The sequence below is a fragment of the Nerophis lumbriciformis genome, linkage group LG20 (genome assembly GCF_033978685.3).
Source record: "Nerophis lumbriciformis linkage group LG20, RoL_Nlum_v2.1, whole genome shotgun sequence".
NCBI classification, from domain to species: domain Eukaryota; kingdom Metazoa; phylum Chordata; class Actinopteri; order Syngnathiformes; family Syngnathidae; genus Nerophis; species Nerophis lumbriciformis.
The window spans coordinates 15,101,379-15,125,000 of record NC_084567.2 but is presented as its reverse complement, the minus strand read 5'-3'; the positions used below and the strand labels follow the sequence as shown (position 1 = coordinate 15,125,000).

Sequence of the window (23,622 nt, the reverse complement as noted above, 5' to 3'; positions counted from 1 at the left end):
AAAGAACAACATTGCTGCACGTTGGGATTTGCAAAAGAGCACCGAGATGTTCCACAGCACGACTGGTAAAACATTCTGTGGACAACCGAAACCAAAATGAAGTTTTTCGGAAGAAACACACAACACTATGTGTGGAGGAAACGAAGGCGCAGCACACCAACATCTAAACCTCATCCCAACTGTGAAATATGGTGGAGGTGGCATCATGGTTTGGGGCTGTCTCAGGGCCTGGACGGATTGCTGTCATCGACAGAAAATAAAATTCCCAAGTTTATCAAGACATTTTGCAGGAACACTTAAAACCATCTGTCAATGATCAATCAAAGTAAATCAACAACAGAATGTCTTAAACCTTCTGGAGTGGCCCAGTCAGAGTCCTGACCTCAACCCGATTGAGATGCTGGGGCATGACCTCAAGAGAGCAATTCACACCAGACCTCCCAAGAATATTGCTGATCTTACACAGTTTTGTAAAGAGTCAAAGTCCAAAAGTCCGCCAGACCGTTGTGCAGGTCTGGTCTGCAAATACAGCCAAATGAGGTTATTGTTGCCAAGACGAGTGTCAACCAGTTATTAAAACCAAAGGTTGACATACTTTTTCCACCCAGCACTGTAAATGTTTACATGTTGTGTTCAATAAAAAGATTAAATACATTTTTTGGTGTGCAGTATTCGTTTAAGCTGACTATGTTTGTTTGTTGCTGTGACTTTGATGAAGATCAGAACTAGGGCTGGGCGATATGACCTTTTATTAATATCTCGATATTTTTAGGCTATGTCACGATACACGATATATATCTCGATATTTTGCCTTAGCCTTGAATTAACACGTAATGCATATAATCACAGCAGTACGATGATTCTATGTGTCTACATTAAAACATTCTTGTCACATACTGCATTAATATATGCTCATTTTAAACTTTCATGCAGAGAGGGAAATCACAACTAAGTCAATTAACCAAAACTGTGTTTATTAAACAGTTATTAAGCAGTGGCACAAACATTCATGTCATGTCCAAAACAGAAAGTGCAAGATTGTCAGACATTTTAAAACAAGCTATTAGTGCACTTTTGTGCATGTCACTAAGATGACATATCAAAACAACACTAAATTAAAGTGCACTTTTTGTACAGAACGCCACTACAATATTTTAAAGCAAATAAAGTGCACTTTTATGCATGATGTCACGCAAGATATTTCAATAACTGTCAAATAAAAATGAGCTGCATAATAGGAAATCAAATAATGTATGTCATTCGCTATGTGGTAGGTTCCTGCGGACGTTATCTCCTTCTGTTGTTGACTATTTTTTTTCATACGGTGTTGATCTGGAAATGGAAGACGCCAGGCTCAATTGGGTCAGTGTATTTTGTGGGTGTGGCACCGGCCGAGATGTTGACATGCGGAGTTTCAAGCACTCTTCATTAGGGATGATACTCGAAACCGGTTTTCCCGGTTGTTCGATAAGAAAAGAACCGAGTCCCCGGACTCGAATCCCTTTTTGAGAACCGGTACCCGTTATTGAGACCACTATAGTAAAGAAAAAGAGTTGGTTCTTTATTCGAATCCCTGGGAACGAATCCCGTCCCGACCAGAAATGCCCTTTGAGACATCATAAAAAATGACGTCACGTAGCTCAGTCATTAGGCGCAGATAGGGAAAGCAGGAAAAAAAGGGACCGGAAAAAGCGCTCCAAGGTGTAATAAAGTTAAAAACAAAAGGTATAATCCAATTAATAACTTTACTGAGAGATTTGAGCAGGGTACAAACACATGACGAACACCTTTACGACCAACCGGAAACATAGCAACGCACCTCCTTTACGGCAGCTGTCGCAACGTTCTTAAAGCAACCGCAGCACATACATATATATACAACATATATCTCCCTTTTTTAATTTTCGTTTTTCTTTCCTTGTAAACAAAACAAAATCACACTGTATACAGTATGTGTTGTCTGTCTAATTATAAATAATGTAGACGAGGCGTGTTGGCTGAGTTCTTGACGTTTACTTTCACAGCGTGCTCATAACCTCATTCTTAGCTGCCGGCTGGCGACATGCAACAACACTTTTCGGAGCTACTGTGCATGCTCGTCACTCCCGTTGCATGCTGGGTAGTGTAGTTGTTATATTCCCTAGCTCATAACATTCCATCGTTCCCCCTATAAAGAAATAATGTTAACTCAATAAAGTGTATTTCTTTTTTTAGCTATAACTTTTCATTTTTTAGCATTGTAACCACATTTGCAAACAACTTTTCTCTTCATAGAATTTTCTTTCAATAAAGAAATTAAGTGCAAAAATGTCAAAGCATCATAACAAACAGTTATGTCAAATAGCAGCAGAAGTGCACTTTTTGGAGAGCTGTATTATTTTCAGTTTTGTGCCCAAGGGACTGATTTTATTTAACACTATATTATTATTTGTACACCTATAGTGATCACAGGGACAGGTTGTTTTTGTGTTACTGTATATATTTGTTTTTCTGAAAAATCCCACTTAATATACTTTGGGTAACAACAGTCAATATTTATTTATTTTATTTTATTTTTTTAGGGGGGTAACAGTCAATATTTATTTATTTATTAGATTTTATTTTTTTCTTATATAATAAAAGTGAGCTTTTGTTAAACCAAATATTGTGTGTTTTTTTCCATATACAACAACCTATCTGGACTCGATAAGATAATCGATAAGGAATCGGTTGGATAAGAGGATTCAATAATAGGCTCGAACTCAATAATTTCTTATCAAACATCATCCCTACTCTTCATTCTCTAGCGGGTGACAAATTAGCAGTGCTGCTACTTTTTGAAGCAACACTTTTACCGCATACCGGTACTTGACATATTACGGTTGTCTGTTCAACATCTTGCCGCTTGAAGCCACACCACCGCCAGACGATGGACCCCGTGCTGTTTTTCTTGGGAATTAATTCTTCCTCCTTCATTTTACCAGATTCGCACTTTCTTTCTCTCGTATTACCACTCGCACCGCTCCGTGAGCACTAGAGATGTCCGATAATATCGGACTGCCGATATTATCGGCCGATAAATTATTTAAAATGTAATATCGGAAATGATCGGTATCGGTTTAAAAATTATCGATATCGGTTTCAAAAAGTAAAATGTATGACTTTTTAAAACGCCGCTGTGTACACGGACGTAGGGAGAAGTAAACCTTAAAGGCACTGCCTTTGCGTGCCGGCCCAGTCACATAACATCTACGACTTTTCACACACACAAGTGAATGCAATAATGAACAACAGGCTGAATAAGTGTATGTTATATGAGGCATAAATAACCAACTGAGAACGTGCCTGGTATGTTAACGTAACATATTCTAGTAAGAGTCATTCAAGTAACTATAACATATAGAACATGCTATACGTTTACCAAACAATCTGTCACTCCTGATCGCTAAATCCCATGAAATCTTATACGTCTAGTCCAGGGGTCGGCAACCTTTACCAATCAAAGAGCCATTTTGACCAGTTTCACAAATTAAAGAAAACAATGGGAGTCACAAAAATCTTTTGAAATTTAAAATGAAATAACACTGCATACAAAGTTTTGTTTTTTTGCTTTGTGCTATGTATAAACCAAGGGTCTCAGACACGCGGCCCACACCTTATTATGAAAATTGAATGTTAGAGCGGTCCGCGGGTTTTATATGAATGGCGCTTGACAGCTTCATACTTGTCAACCCTCCCGATTTTTACGGGAGACTATGAATTTCAGAGCAACTATTCTCTCGAACGTGCCGTGATGGTACAGCATTTGGTGCCCATTACAATCAGCGTGCCGGCCCAGCTACACGTTGTATGGGGCTTCTGCTTGCTCACGTAAGTGACAGCAAGGCATACTTGGTCAACAGCCACACAGGTCACACTGAGGGTGGCTGTATAAACAACTTTAACACTGTTACAAATATGCGCCACACTGTGAACCCACACCAAACAAGAATGACAAACACATTTCGGGAGAACATCCGCACCGTAACACAACATAACAAATACCCAGAACCCCTTGCAGCACTAACTCTTCCGGGACGCTACAATATACACCACCCCCGCTACCCCCAACCCCCATTCCGCTACCTCTCTGCTCGGCGATGGCGTATGACATTGCACGCGTGACAGTATGTGACGTATGTAACAAGGTGAGCTTGTTTTAGGTCTCTGTGAGAAGGAGAGACAAGAAAGAGTGAGAAGAGCATGTAGTGTGATTCCCGCGGCTAAAAGCAACTGCGTGAGAACGTGTACTCGAATATCACGATATAGTCATTTGGGGGCGGCATGGCATAGTGGGTAGAGCGGCCGTGCCAGAAACCTGGGGGTTGCAGGTTCGCTCCCCGCCTCTTGACATCCAAATCGCTGCCATTGTGTCCTTGGGCAGGACACTTCACCCTTGCCCCCAGTGCCGCTCACACTGGTGAATGATGAATGATGAGTGGTGGTCGGAGGGGCCGTAGGCGCAAACTGGCAGCCACGCTTCCGTCAGTCTACCACAGGGCAGCTGTGGCTATGAAAGTAGCTTACCACCACCAGGTGTGAATGAATGATGGGTTCTCACTTCTCTGTGAAGCGCTTTGAGTGTCTAGAAAAGCGCTATATAAATCTAATCCATTATTATTATTATTATTATTATTATTATTCTATATCGCACCGAGACAAACCCGCGATATATCGAGTATATTCAATATATCGCCCAGCCCTAATCAGAACACATTTAATGTGCAAATTATGCAGAAATCCAAGTCATGCCAAAGGGTTCTCATACTTTTTCTTGCAACTGTATATGCAAATATACATACATACATACATATATAAACACTAGAGTTGTACGGTATACCGGTATTAGTATATACTGCGATACTAATGAATCATATTCGGTACTATACCCATACTTGCCAACCTTGAGACCTCCGATTTCGGGAGGTGGGGGGAGGGGGGTGGTTGTGGTCGGGGTGGGACGGGGGCGTGGTTGGGGGCGTGGCTAAAAGGGGAGGAGTATATTTACAGCTAGAATTCACCAAGTCAAGTATTTCATATATATATATATATATATATATATATATATATATATATAAGAAAGTTAAGTATTTCATATATATATATATATATATGTATATATGTATATATATATATATATATATATATATATAAGAAATACTTGACGTTCAGTGAATTCTAGCTATATATATATATATATATATTTATTTTTAATTTTTATTATATATATATATATATATATATATATATATATATATAAAATAAATACTTGAATTTCAGTGTTCATTTATTTACACATATACACACACATAACACTCATCTACTCATTGTTGAGTTAAGGGTTGAATTGTCCATCCTTGTTCTATTCTCTGTCACTATTTTTCAAACCATGCTGAACACCCTCTCTGACGATGCATTGCAGTGTGGCACGCACAAAAGTGCTTTCATCAAATGCACTAGATGGCAGTATTGTCCTGTTTAAGAGTGTCACAACATTGCTGTTTACGGCAGACGAACTGCTTTACGGTATACAAAAAAGTGACTGCTGTTGTTGTGTGTTGTTGCCACGCTGGGAGGATGTTAATGAAACTGCCTAATAATAAACCCACATAAGAAACCAAGAACTCGCCCTCCATCATTCTATAGTTATAACGTGATTGGGCAGGTACGCTTTTTTATATTGTGGAGGACCTGAGTCCGCCTGAATTTCGGGAGATTTTCAGGAGAAAATTTGTCCCGGGAAGTTTTCGGGAGAGGTGCTGAATTTCGGGAGTCTCCCGGAAAATCCGGGAGGGTTGGCAAGTATGACTATACTGCCTCTAAAAAGTACCGGTCCCCCACCCGTTGTCGTCACATCGTGACATGCAGAACGCCCTCAGGAAGATGTGCTTTAAGAAGTGAAGTGAATTATATTTATATAGCGCTTTTCTCTAGTGACTCAAAGCGCTTTACATAGTGAAAACCCAATATCTAAGTTACATTTAAACCAGTGTGGGTGGCACTGGTTTAAATGTAAACTGGGTAAAGTGTCTTGCCCAAGGCCACAACGGCGGTGACTAGGATGGCGGAAGCGGGGATTGAACCTGGAACCCTCAAGTTGCTGGCACAGCCGCTCTACCAACTGAGCTATACCGCCCCACAAGACATGGCGAGCTAGTGGCTAATGTCTGTCCGCAGTCAGCAGCGTTGTAACTACTTCAATATCACTAATCCTTGTCTCCATGGAGACAAATCAAGTCTGATTATTTCAAGTACCAACCCTGTAGTGCGTGTGATAGCTCTACATGCTTCACTTCACACCGCAGCACATTGGAGCCATAATAGTGGATGAGTATAAACTGATCTATAGTTGACAAAGTCAACATAATATTTCATTATGTCCCATCATTAACCATTAAGACGACCATATTAACTTTGAACACACTGGTCACATGTGAATGAAGCGCATACTTAGTCAACAGCCATACATGTCACACTAAGGGTGGTCCTATGAATAACGCCAACACTGTCATAAACATGTGCCATATAGTGAAACCACACTAAACAACAATGACAAAACACATTTTGGGAGAATATTTGCACCGCAACACACTATAAACAATACAGAACAAATTCACATGAATTCTCTGCAGCACCATCTCTTCCGGGACCCTACATTATAAACAAACGCCATTGGTGGATCTACACCTAACATCCACTGTGATGATACCAAGTACAATAGCGTATCTAGTCGATACTACTATGATTACATCGATATTTTTCATCATCTTAAAATCTTTTTTCCTTTTTTAAAAATTCATATTATCTTTACAGACTCAGGAAATATGTCCGTGGACACATGGGGACTTTGAATATGACCAATGTATGATCCTCTAACCAGCCAACACCTCCCACTCTCTTTCTTTTTGATCGGGAAACACCAGCCCCAACTCTGACAGTTACCTCAGAAGAGATAACCAGGACCGAGTTTGCCCAAGCAATCAAGAGCCTTAAGAACAGCAAGGCACCAGGACTCGACGAGGTATCTGCTGAGTTGCTGAAGCACGGTCAAGAGGTGGTCGTGGAGAGCCTCACGCACCTGTTCAACCTGATCTGGCATGCCGAAGAGGTCCCTGCCGACTGGAGACGGGGGGTTATAGTGACGCTGCCAAAGAAGGGAAACCTCGCAGACTGCAACAACTGGCGGGGCATCACACTGCTGGCAAAGTTTTCTGTAGTGTGCTGCTCCAACGCCTAAAAGACGAGGTAGATAACATCTTAAGGAAAGAGCAAGCCGGCTTACGAAAGGTAAGGTCCTGCGCGGAACAGATCTTCACTCTTCGCAACATCATAGAACAGTGCCAAGAACTCCAGACACCCCTCATCATCAATTACATCAATTTCAAGAAAGCCTTCGACAGCATCCACCGGGAATCACTGTGGCAGATCCTCAAGCTATACGGTATACCATCAAAGTACGTCAATATCTTCAGATCCCTGTACCACAACTCCACCTGTCGAGTGAAAACCACCAACAGCACAACTGACGACTTTGACATTGTGACCGGGGTAAGACAGGGTTGCATCTTGTCTCCCTTACTGTTCATCATTGTCATAGACTTTGTCATGAGGAAGTGTGTAGTCGGAGCAAACCTCGGCATTAAGTGGGGAGGGGGCAGACTGGCAGATCTGGACTTTGCGGACGACTTGGCTCTGCTTAGCCATTCCTACGCTGCGCTCCAAAAATTGACCAACAATCTGCATGAGCAAGGGGAAAAAGTCGGCCTACGTATAAGCCAAGAGAAGACCAAGGCCATGACCGTCGCACAAGAGCAAAACGTTCCACTGCTCATCGTAGGCGAACAAGGCATAGAGTACGTTGAGAACTTCACGTATCTTGGAAGCAATATCTCAAACACTGGAGACGCAGAAAAGGATGTTCAGACCAGAATCGGAAAAGCTGCAAGAGTCTTCCAACGCCTCCGGAATATCTGGTCATCAAAATCTATCAGTACGTCCACAAAGCTGCGCCTCTATATGTCAGTGGTCATCCCTACAGGGACCTATGCCTGTGAGACGTGGATGAAGACATCAAGCATTACTAACAAGCTGGATGTCTTCCACCAACGGTGCCTCAGATACATCTTGAGTATCTCATGGAGAGACCACATCACCAATGAAGAGGTGATGAGAAGGGCAGGGGTAGCACCATTGTCTGACATAGTCTCTGACATGAGAAGGAGAATGGCTGGACACATACTCCGACTGCCAAAAGAGAGACCGGCAAGTGTGGCAATGGACTGGGTGCCAGAAGGGGGAAAGAGGAAGAGAGGACAGCCAAAGAAGACGTGGAGACAAACAGCCAAGGAAGACCTGAGAGAGATGGGAGTCAGCTGGCATGGAGCAAGAAGGGTCGCCAGTGACCGTAACAAATGGAGGGGACTCGTCGCCCAATGTTCCAACAGGAATGGGAGGAACTAAGTCTAAGTCTAAGTATGATCCTCTAACTCAGGGGTGTCAAACTCAAATACAGAGTGGGCCAAAATTTTAAACTGAACAAAGCCACGGGCCAAGGTTTAACAAATTAACCTTTTTGATAGGGACCCAAACAAGTTTTGCATTAAATATTGAACAAGCAAGGCTTATATAACTTTATAGTGACATGCAAAATCGAGTTTCAAATAATAATAATAATAATTAAAAAATATCAATGGCATATCAAATACAATTTAAATAAAAATGGAATGCCTCTTTTCTATTTGCAACCTTCTGAGGTAAATATCAACATTAACTTTTTCCACAGGCTAATAAATGTAACCAACCATTCAGGACTTTAAACTGCTCAGTTTGCAACACACTGATCTAATCTGATGTGCCCAAGCCAGATACCTGGCATCTTTTCTTGGATGCTAGTTCATTAATGTCGGGGCTCAGGCTTTGAGCTGAGGCAACCTTCATTATCGAACGAAGGTGTTCATCAGTCATTATATCTCAACACCTCGGTCATTTTATCTCATATTCCACAGTCTTGGGGGCGTGCCTTACAGGCACTGCTTTTAACGTCCTCTACGAGAGCTGTCGTCACGTCCGCTTTTCATCCCTTCTAATAACGTGCTGGCCCAGTCACAAGATATGAGCGGCTTCTGTACGCGAATTCAACGCATACTTGATCAACAGCGATACAGTTTACACTGAGGGTGGCCATATAAACAACTTTAACACTGTTACAAATATGCGCCACACTGTGAACCCACACCAAACAAGAATGACAAACACATTTTGGGAGAACATCCGCACCGTAACACAACATAAACACAACAGTTCACAGTGTGGCGTATATTTCTAACAGTGTTAAAGTTTTTTATACGAGCACCCTCAGTGTAACCTGTATCCCTGAAGATCAAGTATGCGTTGCATTCACTTGTGTGTGCGTGCCAAAGCCGCACATATTATATGACTGAGCCAGCACTCGTTGGACTGGATGAAAAGGGGACGTGACGATTTTCGGGAGGGGCATTGAAATTTGGGAGTCTACCGGGAAGGCTGGCAAGTATGAGAATTAGCGGTGAATGCGGTGTTACAGCGGCACCGTCACTATATATAATCGGCGGGCCAGCTCTAGTGTTAATTTGATATCGCCTCAAGGGCCAAGTGAAATTACACGGCGGCCAAATTTGGCCTGCGGGCCAGAGTTTGACACCCATGCTCTAACTACTTGGTATCGGATTGATACCCAAATTTGTGGTATCATCCAAAACTAAGCTAACAATAGCGTGCTTACAGTTAGGATTAGTGAAGTACCAAATGAGGAGTATACCTGCTAAATTATCGAAGAAAATATAGCACGCTAATGTTGGCATGCTAAAATGCTAACTGTAACATACAACAAGTAACACAAATGCATTACTCTGAGGTGTGTAAACTACCTGAAAAAGGTGTTTAAAAATGCTAGCCTGCTAACGTAAGCATGCATCAAGTACCAAAATATGACTCAGGTGTTAGCTTAAAAAAAGCTAGCATATTAACATCAGCATGCTAACTGGTATCATTCGTCAAGAAAAAGTATTTTACGCTGCAAAACTAGCCAAAAAGCTAGCATGTTAATAACAGAATGCTAACAATTGTGCCGCGGGCCATTAAATCGGTGTTTTTCAACCTTTTCTGAGCCAAGGCACATTTTTTTCATCGAACAAATCCAGAGGCACACCGTGAGCAGAAAACATAGAAAAATTAAACTCAGCAGCCAATGTTAACAATAAAAGGTCGTTCTCGCAATTGTTGGATATGAATTCAAACCATAACCACCCATGCATCCACTATAGCTCCTGTCTCAAAGTAGATGTACTGTCACGACCTGTCACATCACGCCGTGACTTATTTGGAGTTTTTTGGTGTTTTCCTGTGTGTAGTGTTTTAGTTCTTGTCTTGCGCTCCTATTTTGGTGTTGATTGTCATATACGGATGTACTTTGTGGACGTCGTCTGCTCCACACGCTGTAAGTCTTTGCTGTCGTCCAGCATTCTGTTTTTGTTTACTTCGCAGTCAGTTCAGTTTTAGCTTCATTTTGCATAGCCATCCCTCAGCGTCAATGCCGTTTCTTAGCGGCACTCGCCTCTTGTTTATTTTTTGTTTAAGCATTAGATACCTTTTTACCTGCACTCTGCCTCCCGCATATTGTGATCAGGACAAACCATGTTCCTGACATCTACAAAGCAATTAGCTACGTGCTGCCACCTACTGATATGCCGAGCTCTAGACAGTACAGACACTTAACAACGGTACATTATTTGCAGATTTTAATTACTGGTTTGCCTAAAATAATTTTAACTTAATTAGGTGAAATTACGTAATGTCCCACGGCACACCAAACAATACCTCATGGTACACTAGTGTGCCGCGCGGCACAGTGGTTGAGAAACACTGCATTAAATAAATAGCTAAGGGCCACAAATGGCCCCCGGTCCACAGTTTGGACACCCCTGTGCTATTGTGACAAATATAACAGGCTTCCCATAAGAATGCCAATGCTAATAGCTAGTGAGATTGGTTTCTACGAATTGAAAATATAGCACGCTAATGTTGGCATGCTAAAATGCTAATTGTAACATAAAACAAGTAACAAAAATGTATTATTCTGAGGTGTGTAAACTACCTGAAAAATGTGTTAAAAACGCTAGCCTGCTAACATAAACATGCATCAAGTACAAAATGTGACTCAGGTGTTAGCTTAAAAAAAGCTAGCATATTAACATCAGCATGCTAACTGGTATCATTCGTCAAGAGAAAGTATTTGACGCTGAGGCGTATACCTGCAAAACTAGCCAAAAGCGTAGCATGTTAATAGCAGAATGCTAAAAATTGTGTACCGTGAGATTATGTTATTTCACCTATTTGGGTTAAAAACATTTTTTGCAAACCAATCCGCACATAATGTGCCGTTTTTGAGTGTCCGTGTTGTCTAGAGCTCGGCAGAGTAACCGTGTAATACTCTTCCATATCAGTAGGTGGCAGCAGGTAGCTAATTGCTTTGTAGATGTCGGGAAAATGGTTTGCCGTGATGACAATATGCGGGAGGCAGCGTGCAGGTAAAAAGGTATCTAATGCTTAAACAAAAAATAAACAAAAGGCAAGTACCGCTACTAAACTAACTAAACTAAACTAACCTAAACTGGCTGCAAAGTAAACAAAAACAGAATGCTGGACGACAGCAAAGACTTACAGCGTGTGGAGCAGACGGCGTCCACAAAGTACATCCGTACATGACATGACAATCAACAATGTCCACACAAAGAAGGATAGCGTCCGTACAACTTAAATAGTCTTGATTGCGATAACAAAGCAGGCGCGGGGAATAGCGCTCAAAGGTAGACATGAAACTGCTACAGGAAAACACCAACAAAACAGGAAAAGCCACTAAAAATAAGAGCGCAAGACACTACATACAGGAAAACACCAAAAACTTCAAAATAAGTCAGGGCGTGATGTGACAGGCCGTGACAGTACGCCTACTTTGAGACAAGAGCTATAGTGATGAATGCTTGGTTATGATTTAAATTCATATTGCGAGAACAGCTTTTTAATTGTCAACATCGGCTGCTGAGTTTCATTTTTTCAATGATTTCTGCTGGTGGTGTGCCTCTGAATTTTTTTCAATGAAAAAAATGTGCCTTGGCTCAGAAAAGATTGAAAAACACTGCATTAAAATTAGAGATGTCCGATAATATCGGCCTGTCGATATTATCGGCCGATAAATGCTTTAAAATGTAATATCGGAAATTATCGGTATCGTGTTTTTTTTATTATCGGTATAATTTTTTTTTAAATTAAATCAACATAAAAAACACAAGATACACTTACAATTAGTTCACCAACCCAAAAAACCTCCCTCCATTTACCATCACCCAACCATGCAAATTTTGCATTTCCTTTGGAAATCGAGGTCCCAGAGTCTGGAGGAAGACAGGAGAGGCACAGGATCCACGTTGCCTGAAGTCTAGTGTAAAGTTTCCACCATCAGTGATGGTTTGGGGTGCCATGTCATCTGCTGGTGTCGGTCCACTCTGTTTCCTGAGATCCAGGGTCAACGCAGCCGTCTACCAGCAAGTTTTAGAGCACTTCATGCTTCCTGCTGCTGACCTGCTCTATGGAGATGGAGATTTCAAGTTCCAACAGGACTTGGCGCCTGCACACAGCGCAAAATCTACCCGTGCCTGGTTTACGGACCATGGTATTTCTGTTCTAAATTGGCCCGCCAACTCCCCTGACCTTAGCCCCATAGAAAATCTGTGGGGTATTGTGAAAAGGAAGATGCAGAATGCCAGACCCAAAAACGCAGAAGAGTTGAAGGCCACTATCAGAGCAACCTGGGCTCTCATAACACCTGAGCAGTGCCAGAAACTCATCGACTCCATGCCACGCCGCATTAACGCAGTAATTGAGGCAAAAGGAGCTCCAACCAAGTATTGAGTATTGTACATGCTCATATTTTTCATTTTCATACTTTTCAGTTGGCCAACATTTCTAAAAGTCCCTTTTTTGTATTAGCCTTAAGTAATATTCTAATTTTGTGACACACGGAATTTTGGATTTTCATTTGTTGCCACTTCAAATCATCAAAATTAAATGAAATAAACATTTGAATGCATCAGTCTGTGTGCAATGAATAAATATAATGTACAAGTTACACCTTTTGAATGCAATTACTGAAATAAATCAAGTTTTTCAAAATATTCTAATTTACTGGCTTTTACCTGTATATCAATACAGTCTGCAAGGGATACAGTCCGTAAGCACACAATAGTACTAACCTTTAACAGTTAATTGTACTCATTTTCATTAATTACTAGTTTCTATGTAACTGTTTTTATATTGTTTTACTTTCTTTTTTATTCAATAAAATGTTTTTAATTTATTTATCTTATTTTATTTTATGATTTTTTTTAAAAAAGGACCTTATCTTCACCATACCTGGTTGTCCAAATTAGGCATAATAATGTGTTAATTCCACGACTGTATATATCGGTATCGGTTCATATCGGTATCGGTAATTAAGAGTTGGACAATATCGAAATATCGGCAAAAAAGCCATTATCAGACATCCCTAATTAAAATAAATTGCCACAAATGGCCCCCGGGCCACAGTTTGGACACTCCTTGGGCTATTGTGACGAATACCACAGGCTTCCCATTATGAATGCCAATGCTAATAGCTAGCGAGATTGGTTTCTACGAATTGATAGAAGAAATATAGTCAGGAATAACTGAACTGTAACACCTTACGGCTGTTAAATGGATTTGGAAATGGGCTTTAATGCTCCAATAGAAGCTTTTTGGGTAATGAGCTAGTTTACCTGGCATTTTTTGGGGGTGGGGGGTAGTCACGTGACCGTCACGTGACAAACACTTTTCACTTCGGACGTCAAGGAGTTAAATAAAGAGTCGTGTACTCACCTCAATGCGGGAGAAGATGATAACTTGAATTATTGATGATGAATCCACAACAGGAGGCAGCGATGTTGTCTCTCTCACTTTGCCGGGAAAGTAGGCTGGCGCGCGGATGAACGTCTCATGTTGTCCCCGGGAGAACATCCATCAACACAACTAACACAAACAGGCTGGGATGCCACTCCTCCCGCCGTTCGTGTGCGCGCGCGCGTGCGCGAGAACTGTTGCATTGTTGGGAGTGGGCGGATGGATGCAAATGTCGACACTAGCATCGACACCAATGGCAGTATCAGTATTGGATATAGAATGGTATCGTCAAAGAATGGATATTCATCAGTTCGCTCCGATGTATATTTTCACAAATATGTTTTCCTTTTATTTATCACAAATACTGTGTGTTTTTTTTTCTTCACAAATATGTTTATTTTTTTAATTTTTCACAAACATGTTTATTTTTTACAGAGGTTTTTTTTCCCACAAAAATGCTTTTTAAATACAGAATTTTTTTGTTTTTATTTTTCACGAATACGTTTTTACATTTTTTCACAAATGTTTGTTTTATTTTTACAAATCTGTTTGTATTCTCCAAAAATATGTCGTTTAAATTATTTGCAAATAGTTTATTTATTTCTGCAAATAGGTTTTTAAAATTTTTCAAAATAATGTTTTTTATTTTTCACAAATGTTTTTTTCACAAATATTTTGTTTTATTTTCACAAATCTGTTTTTATGCTCCTCAAATATGTTGTTTAAATTATTTACAAATATTTGGCGACTTGTCCAGGGTGTACACCGCCTTCCGCTCGAATGTAGCGGCGATAGGCTCCAGCACCCCCTCGCACACCCTAAAAGAGACAAGCGGTAGAAAATGGATGGATGGCTGGATGTTTTTCAAATTTTGTACAATTATGTTTTTTATTTTTCACAAATATGTTTATTTATTTACAGAGTTTTTTTTTTTCCAAAAATATGCTTTTTAATCGGGCAGAGGGGTTAGTGCGTCTGCCTCACAATACGAAGGTCCTGGGTTCGATCCTGCGCTCGGGATCTTTCTGTGTGGAGTTTGCATGTTCTCCCCGTGACTGCGTGGGTTCCCTCCGGGTACTCTGGCTACAGAGTTTTTTTTCCCACAAATATGCTTTTTAATTTCACAATTTTTTTGTATTTATTTTTCACAAATACGTTTTTATATTTTTTCACAAATGTTGGTTTTATTTTTACCGACATGTTTTTATTTTTCACAAATATTTTTCTCACAAACATTTTGTTTTATTTTCACAAATCTGTTTTTATTCTACACAAATATGTAGTTTAAATTATTTACAAATAGTTTTTTTTTATTTCCACAAATATGTTTTTCAAATTTTTCACAATTATGTTTTTTATTTTTCACAAATATGTTTATTATTTTACAGAGTTTTTTTTTTTCCATAAATATGCTTTTTAATTCCACAACTTTTTTGTGTTATTTTTCACAAATAGGTTTTTATATTTTTTCACAAATGTTTGTTTTACTTTTACCAACATGTTTTTATTTTCACAAATATTTTGTTTTATTTTTACAAATCTGTTTTTATTCTCCACAAATCTGTCGTTTAAATTATTTACAAAGTTTTTTGTTTTTTTTCCACAAACGTTTTTCAAATTTTTCACAATTATGTTTTTTTATTTTTCACAAATATGTTTATTTTTTTTAAGGTTTTTTTTCCACACAAATATGCTTTTTGATTCCACATTTGTATCACAAACATTTGTTTATTTTTCACAAATATGTTTTTATATTTTTCACAAATATTTGTTTTATTTTTACCGATATGTTTTTATTTTTCACAAATATGTTGTATTTTTCAAAAATGTTTTTTCACAAATATTTTGATTTATTTTCACAAATCTGGTTTATTCTCCACAAATATGTCATTTACACTTTTGACAAATATTTTTAATTTTATTTCCACAAATATGTTTTTTTATTTTTCACAATTATGTTTTTTATTTTTCACAAATATCTTTTTGCCCACATATGTTTTTATATTTTTCACAAATGTTTTATTGATTTTTGATTAAAAAAAAGTTTTTATTTTTTTCAAATGTTTTTATTTGTATTCTTCATAAATATGTTTAATTTTGTTTAGTTTTTTATTTAATTTTACAAAATAGTTTTTTAATTTTTCCACAAATATGTTTTTTATTTTTTACAAATATTTTTATTTTTCACAAATATGTTTTGTATGTTTCACTTTTTTTTTTCCACAAATGTTTTTATTTTGTTTTTTATTCATGTTTTTTCACAAAAGTTTTATTGAATTTTTTGCAAATGTGTTTTTTTTATTTTTCACAAATGTTTATTTTTACAAATACGTTTTTTTTTACATTTTTCACAAATGTTTATTTTTACAAATTAGTTTTTTTATTTTTCACAAATATGCTAATTTTTACAAATAAGTTTATTTTTCACAAATGTTTTTTTTTATTTTTCACAAATGCGTTTTTTCTTTTTTTTCTTTAGTGATTTGTTGTTTACGTTGTTACATTATTGTTGTATTGCAAAGGTGTCCAAAGTGGGCACTGGGGGCCATTTGCGGCCCGCAGTTAATTTTTTATCATTATTTATTTTAAAAATACTATTACAAAAAAGAAACAGAACAAGTGGAATAAAAGAGCAAACATGTGAAATGTAACTGGAAAAGTTTCAATATTAACTATATTAGACACAAATCTGCCACACAGTTTTTGGGATTGCTCAAAAAATTATAAAAAATTTTAATTGACGGATAGATCTGAAGTTGATTTTGAGATTTAAACGATGAAAGTAAAATAATATATATTGATACGTGACTTAAATTCAACACTTTTATAAATGGGGGCCTTGTGCATGGTCAAGACATGTATTAAGTCTGATTTTGTTTTATGTCATTGTTCAAAAAATAAGAAATTAATCAAATTCAATGTTATGAATTATTGACCTATTTAAAGCTCCAATTACTTCAACTCAAATATTCGACTTTGAAATATGTTTTTCCCCGCGACTCCGAAAGGGACAAGCGGTAGAAAATGGATGGATGGAAATATGTTTCGGGGAAAATATTACATATTTTGACATAAAAAACAGGGTTTCCTTTGACAAAAAGGGCATAAAACATAAAAAAAAATAAACTCTGTCAATGGTTAATAGATTTGAAATTGAGCTATGGGGCAGGATCTCCTCCCCAACACAGAGGTGGCACTTCACCCTTTTACGGGCGAGAACCATGGACTCGGACTTGGAAGTGCGAATTTTCATCCCAGTCGCTTCACACTCGGCTGTGAACCGATCCAGTGAGAGCTGAAGATCTTGGTCGAATGAAACCATCAGGACCACATTAACTGCAGAAAGCAGAGACCTAATCCTGCAGCCAGCAAACCGGATCCCCTCAATGCCCCGACTGCGCCTAGAAACTATGTCCATAAAAGTTATGAACAGAATCAGTGACAAAGGGCAGCCCTCACAGAAAACGGATCCGACTTACTGCCGGCAATGCGGACCAAGCTCTGACACGATCATATAGGGAGCGGACCGCCACAATCAGACAGTCCGATACCCCGTACTCTCTGAGCACTCCCCACAGGACTTCCTGAGGAACACGGTCTTAAGCCTTCTACAAGTCCACTAAACCATGTAAACCGGTTCGGCAAACACCCATGCACCCTCAAGGATCCTGCCGAGAGTATAGATTTGGTCCACAGTTCCACGACCCGGCCAAAAACCACACTGCTCCTCCTGAATCCGAGGTTTGACTATCTGGCATAGCCTCCTCTCCAGCACATCTGAATAGACTTTACCGGGAAGGCTGAAGAGTGTGATCCCATGATATTTGGAACACACCCTCCTGTTTCCCTTCTTAAAGAGAGGAACCACCATCGCGGTCTGCCAATCCAGGGGCACCGCCCCAGATGTCCATGCAATGCTGCAGAGTCTTATCAACCTCAACAGCCCCACAGCATCCAGAGCCTTAAGGAACTCCGGGCGGATCTGATCCACCCCTGGGGCCCTGCCACCGAGGAAATTGTTAACAACCTCGTTAGCCTCAGCCCCAGAAATAGGAGAACCCACCGCGAGTCCCCAAGCAGTGTTCTTCATTGGAAGACATGTAGGAGGGATTGAGGAGGTCTTCGAAGTATTGCTTCCACTAATCCACAAAATTCCCAGTCGACATCAGCAGCACACCATCCCCACCATATACGGTGTTGACAGTGTGCTGCTTCCCTCTCCTGAGGCAGCGGATGGTGGTACTTCATGGCTTCTCTGAACTCCTCTTATGTCCGGGTTTTTGCCTCTGCAACCGCCAAAGCCTCACACCTCTTGGCCTGTCGGTACCTCCGGAGTCCCATGAGCCAAAAGGACCCGATAGGACTCCTTCTTCAGCTTGGCGGCATCCCTCACCGGCGGGTTCTGGGAATACCATCACAGCAGGCACCGACCACTTTGCGGCTACAGCTCCGATCGGCTGCCTCGACAACAGAGGCATGGAATATGGTCCACTCGGACTCAATATCCTGCGCCTCTCTCGTAACATGTTTTCAAAGTTCTCCCGAAGGTGGGAATACAAACTCTCTCTGACAGAAGACTTTGCCAGACGTTCCCAGCAGACCCTCACTATGCGTTTGGGCCTGCTGGGAATGTCCGGCATCCTCCCCCACCATCGGAGTTGACTCACCACCGGTTGAAAGCTCCGCCCCTCTCTTCACCCGAGCGTCCAAAACTTGAGACCCCAAATCCGATAATACAACCACAAAGTCGATCATCGAACTGCGGCCTAGGGTGTCCTGGTACCAAGTGCACATATGGACACCCTTATGTTTGAAGATGGTGTTTGCTATGGACAATCTGGGATGAGCACAAAAGTCCGATAACAAAACACCACTCTGGTTTAGATCAGGGCGGCCGTTTCTCCCAATCACGCCTCTCCAGGTCTTACTGTCATTGCCAACCCTAAGTCCCCCAGTAGAACAAGAGAATCACTGGATGGAGCACTTTCCAGTACTCCCTCTCAAGACTCCAAAAAGGGCAGGTACTCTGAACTGCTGTTTGGTGCGTAAGCACAGGCAATGGTCAGGCCCCGTCCCCCCACCCGGAGGTGGAGGGAAGCTACCCTTTTGTCCACCACTCCAACGTGGAGGTTCTGAGCTGCGGGGCAACAAATATTGCCAACCCTGCCTGTCACCTTTCACTGCTGGCAATGTCAGAGTGAAAGAGAGTCCAGCCTCTCTCGAGAGGACTGGTTCCCGAACCCTTGTTGTGTGTCGAAGTAAGACCGACTAGATCAAGCCGGAACTTCACTACCTCGCGCACCACCTCAGGCTCCTTCCACTCCAGCCAAGTGGCGTTCCACGTCCCAAGAGCTAGCTTCTGTAGCTGAGGATCGGACCGCAAAGGGCCCTGCCTTCAACTTCCGCCCAGCTCACAGAGCACTCGATTTCTATGCCCCCTCTTATGGGTGGTTGGCCCATTGGAGGGGGGCTCCATGTTGCCTCTTCAGGCTGTGCTCGCCATCGAGCCCCACCTCCAGGCCTGGCTCCAGGTGGGGAGGTGCCCGGTGACCCGCGTCCGGGCGTGGGAAACCTTGGTCCTCGAATTCGGATGTGAATGTACCTTTTTGTGCAGCCTACGTATCGTTAATAGGATCAAAGTTTCAGCTTTTTATCATTACATTACATGTTTTTGTCCTTCTGGGCCGCACTTTGGACACCCCTCTTCCAAAAGGCACCTTTGCCCAAGTTTCACCCAGCAAGAATGACTATTGTTTCAAATTCAAACTCTCATGCAAGGACAATATGAACAATAAACAAAGGCAAGAACTGAAAAATACCCGTCTCATCACGCCAGTGTCGATGCGATACGGACAGTCGCCTTGATATCAATGCTGTGGATATTTGGGTCCAACTGCTGAAGCAGAGATTCAAGCCTGCAGACAAATGTTTGGTGACTGAAACGGATTAGACTCTTCGAGAAACTACATGTGCTGATGAGATGTGTCCAGACAACACAGCACACGGTTGGAGGGGTGTGTGTGTGTGTGTGTGTGTTCTTGTATGTCTACCCTTCTTGAGACATCAAGAAGGAAAAGTACCTTCCATTTGAGGACCGGTGAACAAGTTAGGACATAAATCATGGTCCCAATACGGAAAAGCATTACATCTAATAGAGAATTTGCACCCCTGGTGGTGAAATCTATCAAAATTGGGTGGTCCCAGGGATTTTTCAAATTGACTGCGTGTCGGTTTTAAAAGTGCTCCCCCCTCTGGTCAACATATGAAATAACAAGTGTGGACAAGTCGCCACCTCATCGCAGGGCCAACACAGATAGACAGACAACAATCACACTCACATTCACACACTAGGGACCATTTAGTGTTGCCAATCAACCTATCCCCAGGTGCATTGCACAATTACAAACAAAAAATTCAAAAAATAAAATAAAATAATTAACCTAAATAATAATTAACCCTTTTTCTCACAATGTGTCGACTTTTTAAAAATAAAATTAGGAACAATTTCTCATATTCTTTCTGTTTCTGTAATATTGCAACATTTTCACGTGAAATTATTACTTTTTTATGTAAAATTATTACTTTTTAATGCAAAGTGGTGACATTTGTCATCAAAAATTCTGACTTGTATCACAATATTGCCAATTTTTTTTTTGTTTTCGTAAAATAGTGACATTGTTTGAGCAAAATGATGACTTTTGTCATAATTTTGCTAAGTAAAATTCAGATTATTATTATAATATTGCCAAAATGTTAAAGTTTTCTTATAAAATTGTGACTTTTGTCGAGTAAAATTACGACTCTTTTCATAACTTTGCCAAAACGTTAAGCTTTTCTTGTAAAATTGCGACTGTTATTGAGTAAAATTCCAACTTTTATCATATTATTGCACAAACCTTCAGTTTTTCTTGTAAAATTTGGACTTGCGTTGAGTAAAATGACAACTTTTATTATAATACTGCCAAAATTCTAAGCTTTTCTTGTGAAAATGTGACCTTTTTCTTGGGAAATTCCAAATCATTTTTCACAACAAGCTGTTTTATATTTGCATAGTGTGTACATATTATTAATGTTGTAAATACTAATCTTTATATATCTAGAAAGGGTGGTCCTAAAGAGGTAGGCATTATTCGGAGGTCTCAAGAAGGTAACAAATACAAGTGTGTGTATGTGTGTGTGTGTGTGTGTGAGAGAGCGAGAGAGAGACAATGGCCCAAAGTATTAACTCCCACTCAGCCACTGTGTGAAACGGAGTCCAACACAAAGCATGTGATGAATAACAGGACACTGTGCAGACTGAAAGAGAGCAAAGGAAAAATAACACAATATTAATTAATAACATATTTCAACTTTGATGGCCATAATTGAAATTATTACTATTATTAGTTATAATAAATTAAAATAGCAGTAGAGTGGACGAACAAGTTGCCTCTATATTGAAGCTATTATCATATATATCTGAGTAAATAGATACGATCAAAACAGTATCAATCTCATGGAGATTCCCAGGCCATTTTGAGAGTTAATGAGGAAGAACCACAGATCCCTTCCCCATCAACAACAATGCTAATCAAGCAGACTTTATGAGAGGCAAAAATTATTACTTTGGAAAAAAATCATGATCCAGGACCTTATATTTTTGAGCCCGAACACAAAGAGTGTCAAGACGTGGACTATGGTGTGTTTGTTTTCCCGAGATGCAAGTACAGCTGGACTGGGCATGGCGTGAAGGTAAATACATATTTATTGTTAACGCTCAAAAAAGGAATCAAACAAAAGGCGCGCACAAGGGCGGAAGTACAAAAAAACTTGGCTATGAAAACAAAAGACTAGCACAAAGGCAATTAACTAAGAACACAAAACAAAAACACTTACTGTGGCATGGCATGAAGCATGAATAACAAGGGTGGACATGAATATCATGGGTAGCATGGATGGATGATAGATAATGTCACCAGGCCAACTGCCTGGCAACAACAAGCTTAAATACTGGTGACATGATTAGTGAAAACAGGTGCGTGACTCAAAATGAGAAAACGTGAGACAGGTGCGTGACATGAAGATGTGAACCAGGTGAAACTAATGGTTACTATGGTGACAAAGCAAGGGAGTGAAGACAAGAACTAAAAAGTGTCCAAAAACCAAGTAAAACATAACTAAACAAAACATGATCACAGACATGACAAAGAGGATGAGCAATATGTGTTAGAAGCCGAGTGCTAAACAGATGTAGCTTTATTGTGACACATTAGCAGCATTGCTAGGTGCTAAACATACAAACGAACCATATAAAATCAAACACTTACTGTAATATTTCCACTCGCACTGGGATGCCGAACCGTGAACGCTCACATAATTTCGTTTAGATGAAGAGTTAATCACAATCCTCGTGAAGGGTTAAAAAAAAGGTGTCACAACAAGCATCTTTTCGGCCGTCTGGGGCTATGTGAGCGTGGACCAGCCTGTCGGTCCATGGCCACATTTGTCTACCAGCAGGTGAGAGATGCATTAGTTATAATCCAGAATGTACTTCTAGCAAGTTTGAGACCAAGCAGAGGCAGCCGCCGGCTCAGTGTGTCAACAATAGCAGCGTAAGCTAGCGTTAGCTCATCGCTATCAACGTGCCGCTAAAATAGTCCGTCTGCGTTTGCGCTTATAATAACAATATTACTCATATTTAGTTCATTTTCAGGTCCCGGCATGTAAATGGAGTATGTTTGGCGCTTTCTGGATGTTTTTAGCGAGTATAATGCGAGGACCCGCCATTTGTTGACTCAATTATTAGAGATTTATTTACCATTTAGAATGCATAAAAAAATAAAAACACATGTCTTACATGAAGGACAATGTTTGCCTATTTCCTGTACGGCTGCTCTAATAATATGGTCAGAGTGCAGAAGTGTTACTACAGTGACGTAGACTCTACGGAAATTACCGAAGGTGTTCAGAGCGAAATTTTCAAAATGGCTGACTGAATTTGTGGTATTTTGTGATGTTAAAACTGTGTTTTCACATACCCTGCGGATTGTAAATACAATTGGATATGGTTTCATAGATACAAAAAACACACACAAGTATAGAAAGACAACTTATTTTTTCGCTATACTGCTACTTTAAAACTGTACAGAATTTTGACATTGAGCTCCGAGTATGTTTTTACTGGCGTCCAGTGTCTATTTCAGTCTGTGCAGACAGTATAAAACGAGTAAAACATCAATACAGTATTTGTTTGACAACTTTTGTTGACATCCTGTGCTTTTTAAAGGATTAAAGTTACCAAGGACCACTTAAAACGCAAATGTAACTGAAATGTTGTCATTGTTAGAAGAATGAACATTAGTTTGGGAAAATAATGTTTCCCGTTCCGCTCATTGATCCCCAAAACATGTCCTGAACTAAGCAATGTGGAGACTAAAGCTAGCAAGAACAATCCATACACCCACAACACATCGTATCTGCTTGTGTTGTTGTGAACGGCATCATGGATGTAACATCAATGTACAAACAATCATACGCACGCACAACATGTCATCGGTTGTGTTGTTGTGAAGGACATCATGGATGTAACATCAATGCACGAACAATCATACACACAACAAATGTCATCTGTTGCCAACAACATCATGGATGTAACATCAATGTATAAACAATCAT

At 40.0% G+C, this 23,622-nt stretch overlaps 1 protein-coding gene across 3 annotated transcripts in view; it reads right to left on the bottom strand.

Annotated features, from left to right (window-relative positions):
* The window catches only part of LOC133619475 (dual specificity testis-specific protein kinase 2-like), a 117,556-nt gene that overhangs the window by 76,768 nt on the left and 17,166 nt on the right, over positions 1-23,622 (bottom strand). Inside the window, exon 1 of one of the 3 annotated variants that reach the window (XM_061980520.1) lies at positions 13,948-15,908. The exons of 1 other annotated variant lie outside the window; for it this stretch is intronic. The gene's annotated coding sequence lies outside the window, so the exon portion shown is untranslated. Of the gene's footprint in view, positions 1-13,947; positions 15,909-23,622 lie in introns of those variants that run through there. One more of the 3 variants, XM_061980518.1, reaches the window with a different exon arrangement.